We start from the raw sequence: 14,886 nt of genomic DNA on the forward strand, positions 1-14,886 counted from the left end.
GAAGTGAGAGGGAGGAAACTGCAAAAGGTAATATGCTAGTGTGTTCGTACTTGGACATTTTCAGACACCATTTTTCTGTATGTTTTGTGCATTTTGTTTTGCTGTGCATATACTGCATGTAATGAAAAAGCGAGTCTTAATTTTGCAGCATCTAGTCCCAGACGTTGTGTATGGCAAAGTACCGAGAAAATTAGCATAATTTTATTCCTTGTGTTGAAATTTACAGGAAGACTTGTCTTCTGTCAATGACTTTTGGATAGAAATTTGCTTGTCTCTAAGCGTTACATGTGCCTGTACCTGTCCATTGGATTGAAGGCAGAGAGAAAAAAGTGAGGCGAGAATGGTTCAAGGCCAAAAGGTCATTTTAGAAGATACTTCACATTATAACCATTGCTATGTGTGTACAATTTTATTTAATGGTGCTGTGCACATGGTGGACAAGTTAAATGAAATATCTAGTCTTTCTAGATACTTAAAAATGCTTAATTATTCATTTATTTATTTTTATTTTTATTTGTTTTTTGTGACAGGGTCTTACTCTGTTACCCAGAGTGGAGTGCAGTGGTGTGATCTCAGCTCACTGCAACCTCCGCCTCCCAGGCTCAAGCGATTTTCCTGCCTCGGCCTCTCCAGCAGCTGGGGTTCCTGGTGCACACCACCACCACCCTGCTAATTTTTGTATTTTTATGAGAAGTGGGGTTTCACCAGGTTGGCCTGGCTGATCTTGAACTCCTGACCTTAAATGATTCACCTGCCTCAGCCTCCCAAAGTGCTGGAATTACAGGCATGAGCCACCCCACCTGGCAGGCTATTATTTAAAAGTAGAAGTAGTATAATTGCATTTTTTTTATTTGTAAATAGCTTTTAAAAAACAGATGGGAAATACTATTTGGAAGTGGAGTTGTTGAACTACCTCTGTCAACAGTATACTCTCTGTACGTGTTTATTGCGTTGAGGGTGGTAATAGGGAAGAAATTGCAAAAGGTGTTTTGCTAGCGTTTATTAGAAATTTTCAGCTTAATCCATTGCCTTTGTGTTGCATGCATTTTATTTATCTTTGCTATACTGTATGTATTGTGTATATACTGGACAAACGAGTCCTAATTTTATAATATCTAGACCAGTCTCTAGATAGTAAAGTGATTGCCAATGTATGACAGAAAGAGAGTTAGTAAATTAACATATGTTGTACCCTTTGTTAAAATTCATAGAAAGACTGTCTTCTGAAAAGGACTTTTGGAAGTGAAATAACATCAGCTCTAAATGACCCATGTGCCTATATCCAATTGGTTGATGGTGAAGAGAAGTTGAAAGGAATGAAAGGTTCTAGGACAGAATGTTCCTGTTGAGAAGACACTTTCAGTATAACCACTGATACGTGTGTGTAGTTTATTCAAAACTACGGTGTATATAACAGACAAACTTATGTCTTATTTAAAACATCATCTAGTGTTTCTAGATGTTTAGAAGTGCACAAAGTATGTTAAAAGTAAAGGTAAGTAACACATTTTGTAGATATCCTTTTGATGTGAAATATTGTCTTTTGGAAATTGAGCAATCCAATTCTCTGAACCATACACATTATTATATTTGTGCTAGTTTGGGGAGGAAGGAGGAGGAGAAGTGCAAAGGGCTTTATACCAGTGTGTTTATGGAGAGGCACATTCATCATTGCCCCTTATGTCTGCATTTTCTTTTTCTTTTTCTTTCTTTTTTTTTTTTTTTTTGAGATGGAGTTCTGCTCTTGTTGCCCAGGCTGGAGTGCAATGGCATGATCTCGGCTCACCGCAACCTCTGCCTCCCGTGTTCAAACGATTCTCCTGCCACAGGCTCTCAAGTAGCTGGGATTACAGACATGCGCCACCATGCCCAGCTAATTTTGTATTTTTAGTAGAGATGGGGTTTCTCCATGCTGGTCAGGCTGGTCTCAAACTCCCGACCTCAGGTGATACACCCACCTTGGCCTCTCAGAGTGCTGAGATTATAGGTGTGAGCCACTGCGCCCAGCCAATAGTGGGTATTAAAAGACAAATAAGCCCTAAGACTCAAAGTATGTTAAAAAATAGATGTAGTAAAACAATCTATCTATAAATGTTCTTTCGTTAGATTTTAGGAAGGCCTGTCTTCTGGGAGTGACCTTCGTTACTCCACCTCTCGGAGCCAGATATAGTCCTATGCTTAGTCACCGGGATGGTGGAAGACGGAGAAAAGGAAGGGTGAAGGAAAGGGCTCCTTGCTAGTATCTTCACATCTAGAAGACAGTTTCAGATGGTAACCATAGGTCTATGTGAGCATTTTTAGTAAAGCACCTGTGTGTAATTCTGGACCAAGTTCATTATTTTGCAACATCTAAGCTTTATGAATGTCCTGGGGAGTGTGGGCAGCTGCCAGAGACCAAGCCCAGGCACGCAGCTGGGGGCTGAAACTCGCCTGGGGTGGGCGCAGCAGGCTGGGGCAAGCGAGTAGAGAAGTGGGGTGCAACCCAGGGGTGTTGGAGTCCACGCTGGTTGCACATGTGCCAGGTCCACAGCTGAAGTCGGAGCGCGCAGCCTGAGTAACGGCAATGTAGACACAGCTTGAAGCAAATGCAGATACGTCAGTAGAAGAAGAAAGGTCTGGCCTACAACCCATTTCACAGTTAGAACAGTGTGGCATAAATGCCAACGATGTGAAAAAAATCGGAAGAAGCTGGATTCCATACTGTGGAGACAGTTGCCTATGCACCAAAGAAGGAGCTAATAAATATTAAGGGTATCAGGAAGCCAAAGCTGATACAATTCCAGCTGAAGCAGCTAAGTTAGTTCCAGTGGGTTTCACCACGCAACTGAATTCCACCAAAGGCGGCCAGAGATCACACACATTACTACTGGCTCCAGAGAGCTTGACAAACTACTTCAAGGTGGAATTAAGACTGGATGGATCACAGAAATGTTTGGAGCATTCCGAACTGGGAAGACCCAGATCTGTCACACATACACTGGCTGTCACCTGCCAGCTTCCCATTGACCGGGGTGGAGGTGAAGGAAAGGGTATTTTAGGGCAGAACGGCTGCTAGCAGTGGCTGAGAGGTATGGTCTCTCTGGCAGTGATGTCCTGCATAATGTAGCATATGCTTGAGCGTTCAACACAGACCGCCAGACCCAGCTCCTTTATCAAGCCTCAGCCACGATAGTAGAATCTGGTATGCACTCCTTATTGTAGACAGTGCCACCACCCTTTACAGAACAGACTACTGGGGTCGAGGTGAGCTTTCAGCCAGGTAGATGCACTTGGCCGGGTTTCTGCGGATGCTTCTGTGACTTGCTGATGAGTTTGGTGTTGCAGTGGTAATCACTAATCAGGTGGTAGCCCAGGTAGATGGAGCAGCCATGTTTGCTGCCCATCCCAAAAAACCTATTGGAGGAAATATCATCGCCCATGCATCAACAACTAGATTGTATCGGAGGAAAGGAAGAGGAGAAACCAGAATCTGCAAAATCTACGACTCTCCCTGTCTTCCTGAAGCTGAAGCTAGGTTTGCTATCAGTGCAGATGCAGTGGGAGATGCCAAAGACTGAATCATTGGTGTTTTTTTCCTGTTACAAACCTTAAGTGTGGCAGCCTAATGGGAGTGCACCGCCCTGCCCCCTGGGGTTCTCCACAGGCCTCTTCCTGTTGTGACTGCCAGAAAAGGCTTCCGGGAAAACAGCTATTGTGTCAGCTTTTCTGATGGTGTAAACAGGAGACAGGTCAGTAGTCACAAACCAATCTAAAATGTTTATTCCTTCTGGAGTGTAAAAAAAATTATTTTATTTATTTATTTTCTCATTTCAAGCACATATTTTTCATCAGGACACGAGAAGACGTGTCATACATTCTAATACACATAGGGGAGCAGTGATGAGAACTAGAGCTAGCAAATAACAGGGAGGAGAATAAGCGGGATAAAGTCATCTCACGTCATGTTTCTTGTTTTCTTTTCTTTTCTTTTCTTCTCTTTTTTTTTTTTTTGAGATGGAGTATCACTCTGTAGCCCAGGCTGGAGTGCAGTGGCTCGATCTTGGTTCACTGCAACCTCTGCCTCTTTGGCCTGGTTCAAGCAATTCTCCTACTTCAGCCTCCTGAGTAGCTGGGATTACAGGTACGCACCACCATGCCCAGCTAATTTTTGTATTTTTAGTAGAGACGGGGTTTCACCATGTTGGCCAGGCTGGTCTTGAACTCCTGGCCTAGTGATCCACCCGCCTCAGCCTCCCAAAGTGCTGGGATACAGGCATGAGCCACTGCGCCCAGCCCATGTTTCTTATTGGATACCCATGTGTTCATTATATATTATAGCATTGTTCTATCTTCTCAAGTTACCCACAGTATCACTAAATAACGACTGCTTAAAACCGTCCTCCTTTCCAGTACTAGTCTGACGCAGCAGGCTCATGGCAAAGTCTTCCATTCCCAGTACTACCTGAGGATTTATTATTGTACTTTTTGATAAAGCCCTTGATATAATGCTGACATCAAAAAAATTTTAATACGTTATTGGTTCAAGAAAACGCTAGTGCACTATGGATGCCTTTGGAGGAAATTTTGTTTAAATAAATATGGAGCGGAGAGTTGCTCCCTGCGTATTCGAGGGGGGTTGTTGGTGTGCCACCCGCCTGGGCTGCTCCAGAAGGGAGCCCGGGGGTGGGGCGAGCCCTGAGACGGGTATAGGCCCCTTCCCTCTGCGCCACCAGCAGGGTCCTCTCCTTCCGTCGCTTCAGAAAATGGCTTGTGGATTTGGTACTCAAAGGGGAAGGGGCAAAAAGTAAAAGGATGGGGGTGAGACACACATCCAGGGAAGAAGGGTTTCAGTGCAGAACCAACATACCTCCAGGGCGCGGCTCTCTACACGGTCCGGCGGCCCTTACCTACCGTAGCATGCCTGCTAGTCGGGGTGGGCTCTGCGGGCAGGGGTGGACTGTGGGTGGAGGTGGATGGAGTGGAGGAGGGTCAGGTTACGTGTTGCTCTTGGACAGAGCCCTGTAACAGAGGTGCGCGTCGGCCATGAGGACCGTGGCCACGTGCATGTTGACCAAGAAGGGCTTCCAGAGAGCCAGTGCATGGTCCTCCTTCTTCGCGGGTGGTGACAGCTCCCCTTTGGCTGGGAAGGCAGCCTGGGCACCTCGAAGACTTCCCTTCACGACCCCACTTCTAACTTCAGTGTCTGGCCTCATACTTTCCAAGCTGTAGGGTACGGCATATAAGGGGCTTCCTGTTTCTTCCTCGATGGGGTAGTCTTTATCCTCCTGGGTCTCATCCTTCACTCACTGGTGGTTTGGGAAGCACTCCCTGCATTTCCCATTGTGTGGCTCCAGAATTCATTTGGGTGGCCGGGGGCGGGGGGTGGGGGTGGGGGTGGGGGTGAGGGCGTGGGAGGTTGGGGGACGTGCTCGGGTGGGGGCTCCCGGTCCTCGTGGGAAAGCTCCTTCCACTGATCCTGCATGGAAGAGTCTCCCATGGTGAATTTGGCACCTTTGATCACAGTCAGGTAGGAGAAGCGTGGCTGGTCTGCTGTCTGGATCAGCCCCATCTGAAACTTCTCATTTCTAACAGCACTTTCTTGATATCAATGGAAGAAGGGTCTTTCCTCTTGTCCATCAGCAAGAGGCGGATATCAGCCAGACAGAAGGTCCCGGACTTGCAGATGTCCACACTGCAGTGCACCACTAAGGGGCCATGCTCCGGGCTGAGTGGCCCTGACCCTCTGACTTTGAAAAGAAGTTCAAGAATGAAACTGGCAATTCGGGTATTCCACAGTCAGGCCATGTGATATAGTGGAAATGTAAGATCTCTCAAGTTTCTTGGGTTGTAAGATTTTCCAGTTCTAGCTGTTGAAATGTATAATATGACTTGGTATCTTCAGAGATCAATGTTAATTTCAAATTTGTGTCTTCAAAGATCATTTCTTTTTCTTCTTTTTGTGGCCAGTGATAAAAACTAGAACTAGTGAATTATCCAATTTGTAATTTTTTTTTGGTTATAGTTTATAGAAAAGATGCAACTTTGACAAGGAATTTTTTTTTTTTTTTTTTTTTTTTTTTTTTTTGACACGGAGTCTTGGCTTGTCACCCAGGCTGGAGTGCAATGGTATGATTTTGGCTCACTGCAACCTCCACTTCCCGGGTTCAAGAAATTCTCCTGCCTCAGCCTCCCTAGTAGCTGGGATTACAGGCACCTGCCTCCACGCCTGGCTAATTTTTTGTATCTTTAGTAGAGACAGGGTTTCACCATGCTGGCCAGGCTGGTCTCAAACTCCTGACCTCGTGATCTGCCAGCATTGGCCTCCCAAAGTTCTGGGATTACAGGCATGAGCCACCACACCCAGCTGACATGGAGTTGCTAAACCACCTCTAAGCAGTGTATGCCAGGACTTGTTCATTAGATTGGCGACAGAGAAGGAAGTGTAAAGAGAGTGATGTTTGCAGATATGTCCATATTTACATTTTTATAATAGCCATTGATGTATGTGCATCTTTTTTAGCTGTACTATAGGAATACATTAAGAAATTCAATGAAAACATACCTTGTTAATATTTTAATAGTATAGATCTGCTAATGAATTGTCTTAGAAACATTATAGTTAGTGTATTCTGTTGCTGTATATTTCATTTTAAATTGAGTATTAAGGGAATGCAGTATTTTAATCAAAACTCTGCCAATGATTTTATCCAGAGGCATGTCACCATTTTTGTCTTCTATGACATTTTTGTCCCAAGAAAGGCAGGATTACATTTTTTTCTAACAGATTGAGTTGGTGTAGTATATTCTTGGTTATCAAAATACTCATATAGCTTTGAGATATTGAATTGGTAAATACTCCAGATGTGTGTAAAAGCATAATATATACTGTGTGATCTCAGTCCCATAAAATTGACTGTTGTGTCTACATGTGGGAATTCACTCAGGGTCATGGCAAAATTATTAAAGGAAAAATAGTACAGAAAGTTATAGGATGTAGGCCTAAGGGTTTTTTCTACAGTTCTTGGCTGAAGCAGTCAGAATCTCTTTGCAGGAGCCAGAGAGATTAAGGTGCAAATACAAAGGATTGTGAGTAGTTTACCTAGCTAGGTTGTTTACTCATGTGGTCTTAAAAGTAACCTTTGAGCTGAATGGCCCTCTTGGGGGAGGTCGACTAGGGAGCTTATTCACTAATGGTGTTTGCTTTGGGCATCCAAACTTGGCCTTTAATTTTTCTCTACAAGTGTGTTGACTTAGAGCCTCTGTTATTAAATCTATACTGAATAAATGGGGAGAGGGCAAACTAGTCAGCTACAGGATCATGTAGCTGTGCTCTCTCTCTGTGAGTGGCTCAAGACCCCTTGGCTCACTCATTCACTGGAAATTTATGGGATGAATCCTGGCATTTACACCCACACAGGACCTAAAAGGACATGTTAAACTGTAAACTGCTTATGATTGTGGATGACTTTGTTCTTTGTTTTTTGTGTTTTTCAGTTTCCTATAATGCACATAGTAACATTAAAAAATAAAGGCTTTTTTAAAACCTAAAAAAAGAGGAAGTTATAGAATTGAATACTCCGTGAGATATGGTAAAATCACCTTATGCTAATGGTTGCAAGATAATGGTATAAGTGAGCTTTCACTACATGTATTAATGAACTTTAAGATTTGGAAATCAAAATTCGGTTCATATATTCAATTAAATGTGCTCAGATTTTATTGTGCTAGATAGGCACATTTTTCTAATGTAATATGAATGAATCAATAGAATCTTCATATTATTGATGAACTGTGGTCATTTATACGTAAATCTTATATGGCTATTTCCATATGAATATTAATAATCTATGGACCATATGTTACTAATAGATATTTAAATTCCTTCAAGTACTTGTGGATGTAACTTTATGCCATAGCTTTATCTTCGGCTGAAAAAAATAAATGGATAAGAGAGACGACTTGTAGAAACCTCTTGGGGGTTGTGTAACATCACATTTCAGCCCAGCTTCTGTGTGTATTCACAGTATTCTGTGGAGAGGGGGCGAGTATAAGTCAAATTCCTGATACCTTGAATAACTCTCAAATCTGTATCTCTGTTTCATCACGCCACAGTGAGCTAGGTGGATTCTCCTATTGCTTCTCATCCTTCCATGCAATACCCGCCTGTCCACTTTGACTTTTATTTTGACTTTCAAGGCTGGGGATGTTAATAGTTGGCAGAGGCAGTGCAGTGCTGCTGCTCAGTGAGAAGCTTGCATGGCCTTGCTAGGTTTCCAAAGCACAAAACCACACACTGTTTTCATTAGTGTGAAGTGCAAGATTTTCTCTTCTGTGCTAATTTGCAAAGAAATTAAGACATTACCTTTCAGTGGAAAAACTTCCCTGAGTGCCCTAGTTCAGAGAAGCAATGAAATGTAATACTCAGAGAGTCAGATGTTGAGAAACTCCTCAAGTTTCCTGTAAAAGAGCAGAAGCACAGGCTGCAGGATGACTGAGGGTGGGGCTGGTGCTGCAGCAACAGAGGGACATCTTTGCAAATATGCTCATGCCATGTTTTTATATAAAAATAATTTTAAAATTTCTCAATCCAGGCTAAGAAAAAAGAAAGAAGGCACAGATTACTAATATCAGAAATGAAAGAGGAGTCATCATTAATGATCAAATGGATGTTAAAAAGACAATAAAGAAATATTATGAACAATTCTATGCCCATAAATTGTATAACTTAGATGAAAAGAATCAATTAGTTGAAAGACAGAACCTACCAATGCCCACATAAAGCAAAACAGATGATCTGAATGGGCCTGTATCTACTTAAGAAATTGAATTGATAATCAATAAACTTCCAAAACAGAAAACACCAGCTTTAGAGGGGTTCAAAGGTGAATCATACCAAACAATTGAGGAATAATTGATTTGTTCCAGAAAATGAAAGCAGAAGGAATACTTCCTAACTCATTCTATGAGGCCAGCATTACCCTACTACCAAAACCAGATAAAGATATTGCAAGAAAGGAAAACTATAGACAAATATTTCTTATGAACATAGATGCAAAAATCTTCAACAAAATGTTGGCATGTTGAATCCAACCATGTATAGAAAGAGTTTTAGGCCACAATCAAGTGAGGTGTATGTCAGGTATGCAAGGCTCAACATTCAAAAACCAATTAGTGCAATCGCATCAACAAGCTAAAGAAGAAGAACCGGATTAAATGATCATATCAATAGATGCAGAACAAACATTTGACAAAATCTAACACCTGTTTTTATTAAAAACTCTTAGCAAACTAGGAATAGAGGAAACATTTCTCAAATTGATAAAGAACATCTGCAAAATGCTTACAGCTAACATCATACTTCATGGTGAGAAACTAAATGCTTTCTTTCTAAAATTGGGAATAAAGCCAGGGTGTCCCCCCCATCACTCCTATTCAGCATTATACTGAAGTCCTTGTTAATACAATGCGAAAAAGAAAAGGAAATAAAAGGTATGCAGATTGGGAAGGAAGAAACAAAATTATCTTTGTCCAAAAATGACATTATTCTACATTCTTCAGTTGAAAATCTCAAATAATTAACAAAAAATTCTCCTGGAACTGATATGTCATTAAAGAAAGGTTACAGGATGCAGGTTAATTAATATCCAAAAGGCAACTGGTGTCCTATATATCAGCAATAAACAATAGAAATGAAAAGCAAAACACCATTTACATTAGCACCAAAAAAGTGAAACACTTCGATAGAACTTAACAAACTAGGTTTAAGATCTATATGAAGGAAAACTACTAAACTCTGATGAAAGAAATAACAAATTTAAATAAATGGAGAGATGTTTAATGTTTGTAGATAGGAAGACTCAATACTGTCAGAAGGTCAGTTCTTCCCATCTGGGAATCTATAGATTCAGTGCAATTCTAGTCACAATCTCAGCAGATTACTCTGTGGCTATCAACATGTTGATTCTAAAGTTTACGTGAAATAGCAAAATATCTCTGGATAGATCAGTAGAATATTGAAGAAGAAGAAGAAAGAATGACATTACCCAACTTTAAGACTTATTTTAAAGTTACAGTAAACAAGAAAGTCTGGTATTGGTGAGAGAACAGACAGATAAATCAATATAAGAGGAATAGACAGCCTGAAAATAGACCCATGTAACTGTATAGTCACCTGGTTTTTTGACAAAGAAGAAATGCAGGTTAATGGATAAAGGGACAGTCTTTTTTTTTTAGACAGAATTTTGCTCTTGTTGCTCATGTTGGAGTGCAATGGCGCAGTCTCAGCTTACCTTAACCTCCACCTCCTGGGTTTGAGCGATTCTCCTGCCTCAGCCTCTCGAGTAGCTGGAATCATAGGTGCCTGCCACCACATCTGGCTAATTTCTCTATTTCTAGTAGAGACAGGGCTTCACCATGTTGGCCAGGCTGTCTTGAACTCCTGACCTTAGGTGATCTGCCCGCCTTGGTATCCCAAAGTGCTGGGATTACAGGTGTGAAGCACCGTGCCAGGCCCAAAGATACAGTCTTTTTAACAAATGGTGGTGGAACAACTGGACATCACGTGCAAAAGAAAAAAAGGATCTAGACAAAGACCTCACACGCTTCACAAATTTAACTAAAAATGGGTCATAGACCTAAGTGTAAAACATAAAAGTATAAAACTTCTACAAGATAACATAAAAGAAAATTTATGTAACTGGATTTGACTATGAGCTTTTGATGCTACATCAAAAGCATAATTTATGAAGGGAGAAAATACGTAAGTTGGACTTTATCAAAATTAAAACTTCTGCTTTGTGAAAGAAAGTGTTATGAGAAAAAAAGGCAAAGCCACATGGTCGAGCTTAGGCATAGCTGTGAAGAGACACCAGCATTCTTTTTGTGAGTCATTTCCCTCCCTGTCTCTCTTTCCCTTTCGTCCCTCAGGTCAGTGGGGAGAGATTCTTTCTGCCTCCTTCAAGGTGTCTGTTAAGAGATGGAAACTTGTCATTAAAAAACACAGTTATGCATAAAATCCCTGAGTGCAGATACTGGTCAACAGTGTTAAAAAGCTTCCATATGTATGAAAATTTGCAGAAATAGAAAAAATACGTAAATAACATTTGAAGTGTGTTCTATAATAAATGTAAAACATGATAATTTTGGAAAGCTTGGAAACATTTCCAAACTGGACCAGGCTCTTCAGAATAAAATGGCTCCACCTGCTCACTAAATCTATGTGAAACTTGCTGTGTGGGTGATGAGAACATCAGGCTCATCCATGGTTCCAGTCAAAAGAATAAAAGACTTTAGTGACATCTCGTAGGCCTAGTTCTCACACTGCTGAAGGAGCCAGTCCATTCTGAAATCCATGATCTTATCTCAAGAATGAGTGAAGGGGCTCAGTGCAGTGGCTCCCTCCTGTAATCCCAGCACTTTGGGAGGTGAAGACGGTCAGATCACTTCCTCAAGTGAGTTTGAGACCAGCCTGGCCAACATGGTGAAATCCCATCTCTAGTAAAAATATAAAATGTTAGCTGGGAGTGATGGTGCATGCCTGTAATCCCAGCTATTCCGGAGGCTGAGGCTGAGGAAGGAGAATCGCTTGAACTCGGGAGGTAGAGGTTGCAGTGAGCTGAGATCACGCCACTGCACTCCAGCCTAGGTGACAGAGCAAGACTCCATCTCAAACGCAGAATAAAACAAAACAGAATGAGTGAAGGATTCTCCCTCTTGAGAAAATGTTGACCTGTAAAAGATTGTGAGGACCTGAATCGGTCCACTTCTCTGTGGTTCAAAATTATTTTATATTTCATGCTATAATCTGGGGACACGCAAAGGCATTTTTTCTCCTTTCTTATTGCTGTAGCAAAGCTATCAACATTGTTATGCCTCCAGCCAAAGAAGAGCATGGTCACGAATTCTTGCCTTGATTTCTGTTCGTTTCTCTTTCCCTGTGTTGGAAGGGCTGCAAGTTGGCTAGCTGGACTGTTCTAATCACGCATGAAAAATCTGGTGACCCAAAGAATTCATGTGGTTTCCTATTTGCATTTTAGGGTAACCACACGAGATCTGTAAAGGTGAAAGAAGCTATATCACGGCCAATGGCAAGTTGGAACTGTTGGATGGGTTTTCACTGCCTTTCTGGGTTGCTTTTCCAGGAGGACCCACATATGTGACAATGGCTCTTGGGGTCTTGGGGCAAGATAACAGGGATCTTAAGCCTCAATTTAGTGTGTCCTTAGGGAAGTTTTAAACGTTGGGGGTTGCTCCTAGCACAGGATTCTTAGCAAATAGTAGTCGTGGTACTTTCTGACTTGCTGATTGCTTAAACAGAAGTTTCAAACCTAGAAACAGGTCATGGTTTTTATATGTTACCATCTGTCTATAACTACATGCTGGTCACAGCAAAGCCAGGTCAGAAAACCAAGATGCTGCTGCTGGTGAATTTCATTTATAACAGTACAGTAACTAAAAATCCAAAAGAACGAAAAATACAGAAGCTTTCATGACATAAACCATAAACCTTTACAGACAGCAATAAAAGTAGACTTGAATAAGTGGCAAGATACTATAAATAAGTTTAAATTCAAATCAAAAGCCCCATGGGATTTGGAGAGCAGGATTGGACAAAGCGTCGCTAAAATATCCTGTCAGTAAGCGCCAATACTCACCAAGAAATCTTTAAATATAAAGAATATTGGAAAAATTTAAAGATATTATAGACCTCTATGCAGATGTAGGTCTGTTATAGGAGTAGATAGATGAATTGGAGAGCACAGGCTGCTTGCAGGGACCCTTCCTCTGCTCCACTCCCAGAATAAAGGTTTATGGGCAGCATCACTATTTATGAGGCAAGGAAAACTGGTTAGTCAGTGATGCAGGCATAATAGGTGGGGAATGGATGTAGATTCTCTCCTCGTACCATATATTGACCATAGTTACTCAGTCTCCAGCCTCCTCAGTGGTCAATGGAGACAGCATGTGCCAAGCCCTCTACCCTGAAATAATCCCATGGTGAGCACACACTCTGGTGTGGCCCGAGACACCAGGTACACACAGATGCTCTCGTAAGGCGGGATGTTCTGAGCACTTAGAGGTCACCGCCCAGAAACTGGCCAAGGGTAAGGCATGTTTTTCAACGGGCAGGGTTTGAATGCTCCAGACTTGCTGAGTTAACCCTTTACTGCACAGGAACTACTGGTGGCTGCACAGAGAGAGGGAACAGGCAACAGGAGCCCTGAGGAGGGACTCGGGCAGGTGTTTGTGAAGAGGGGAAGGGGCGGAGCTCTGGAGGTGGGAGAGGACTCTGGAAGAACTCAGCCTGTTGTCTGACCACATCCACATACATGTTTAATGGAGGAGCAGCCAGCCTCGGGAAAGAGCTCTGGGCCAGAGGCCGAGGCCATCAGGAGGGCAGGCAGTGCTGATGGCTGAGGCACCGTCAGTCCCAGGTTCCAGGGTCCACGCGGAGCCCCTGCTGCAGCCTCATGCCCTCCTCCCCGGCACTGGCTTAGCAAAGGCCATGCCTGGCAATGAGCTTGTAGAGTGAAGGCTGAGAGTTTTCTAATAGACCACTTGGTCAGTTTCTAATTGGGGAATAAGATTTCTGAAGAGCTTCAAGTCATTACTGCTGATTCAGATTATCTCCACAGTTGCTGTGCCTGAGACTCACTTTTTCTCTCCATTTCTTTTTTCTTTCTTCCTTCCTTTTCTCTCTCTCTTTCTTCTTTCTTTCTTTCTCTTTATCCTTCCTTCCTGCCTTCCTTCCTTCCTTTCTTCCTTCCTTCCTTCCTTCCTTCCTTCCTTTTCTCCATTGCATTTTGAATTGTCATTCCAGGATATTTAAAAACATAGTTTTTACCCATTTTCTGGAAAAAGAACATCTATAAAGACTGGACCACTTCTTGCCATGGCCCTCCCACCTCTTGTATGACCCTACAAAAGAACAGACAGCCAGACTGGGGCAGGACAACACGTTGTCAGAAACAGAATGCCCACAGAGCAGGCACCACACATTTGCTATTGCTTTTTAGTTCAAAGATCCTGCCCATTTCATCCTCAGGAGCAGTTTTCACAGTTAACAGGGCTTTAGGGCCGAAATATGAGGAGAAACTGAGGGCTGATCCCATTTCTTGAGCATTCACTGTTTTAAAAATTAAAACAGAAGAGGATATCGCATCATCATTTCTACCTAGTGAGTGTGACCCCATAGGAAAGGCAGACAGTGATGTCATTTCTTGCTGTGAGGTGCGAATTCCTAGGAAACAGATGGGCTCTTCTGAGACAGGACAGTCCACACCACTCACCATTCCCCGCTGGGGACAGCCTTCTCCATGGCAGGGAAGCCCTGTGACTGAAGCACTGCTTCATTTCTGTTAGCCAAGCACTTAACATTGTATCAGAAGATATCACAAACTACTGATAAATGTGCCAAAGTCAGCAACACTTTAATCACTATTTCTCAGATTTATGTAAAAAGCAAGTAAGGCAAGCTGTGAAATAGGAACATAAATCACTAGAGGAACATTTGACATTTAGTGCCCCGTTATTAGTGACGAGAGAGCACTCCAGCACTGGGTATTAGTGGACTCTTAAAGCAATCTCAAATTATGTGGAATTCAAATTCCACGGAGTAATTAGAAATCTAAATAGGATGAAGCTTTTCTCATTTAAGACATTTCTGACTTAACTATTATTAAATTATCTATGAGCAAGAGTCAGAGAGGACTAGAAAAACATCCCTTTCATGAAGAGCCCAAATCAGTAAATAAGAGAAAGAGATGAGAAGTAGTCACTGGAATCAAAGCCCATGGCTTTTCTCCATATGGCTCCACCAAAACCCATGCCCTTTAAAAGTTTACTGAGAAGGCATTCTGCATCAGAGTTTCACCACCTTCTTTGTTAGCCAACCCTACACTGTTCTTT

At 42.2% G+C, this 14,886-nt stretch overlaps 2 pseudogenes; one reads left to right on the plus strand and one right to left on the minus strand.

Annotated features, from left to right (window-relative positions):
- The first annotated feature begins 2,563 nt into the window (after positions 1-2,563).
- On the plus strand, positions 2,564-3,557 carry LOC105723722 (DNA repair protein RAD51 homolog 1-like; annotated as a pseudogene).
- Positions 3,558-4,973: 1,416 nt separating this feature from the next.
- LOC110569522 (tyrosine-protein phosphatase non-receptor type 1-like) lies at positions 4,974-14,296 on the minus strand (annotated as a pseudogene).
- Between the last annotated feature and the right edge of the window lie 590 nt (positions 14,297-14,886).

This window comes from Aotus nancymaae, unplaced genomic scaffold, assembly GCF_030222135.1.
Source record: "Aotus nancymaae isolate 86718 unplaced genomic scaffold, 86718_ANA_hifiasm-v0.15.2.pri h1tg000041l, whole genome shotgun sequence".
Classification (NCBI taxonomy): Eukaryota; Metazoa; Chordata; class Mammalia; order Primates; family Aotidae; genus Aotus; species Aotus nancymaae.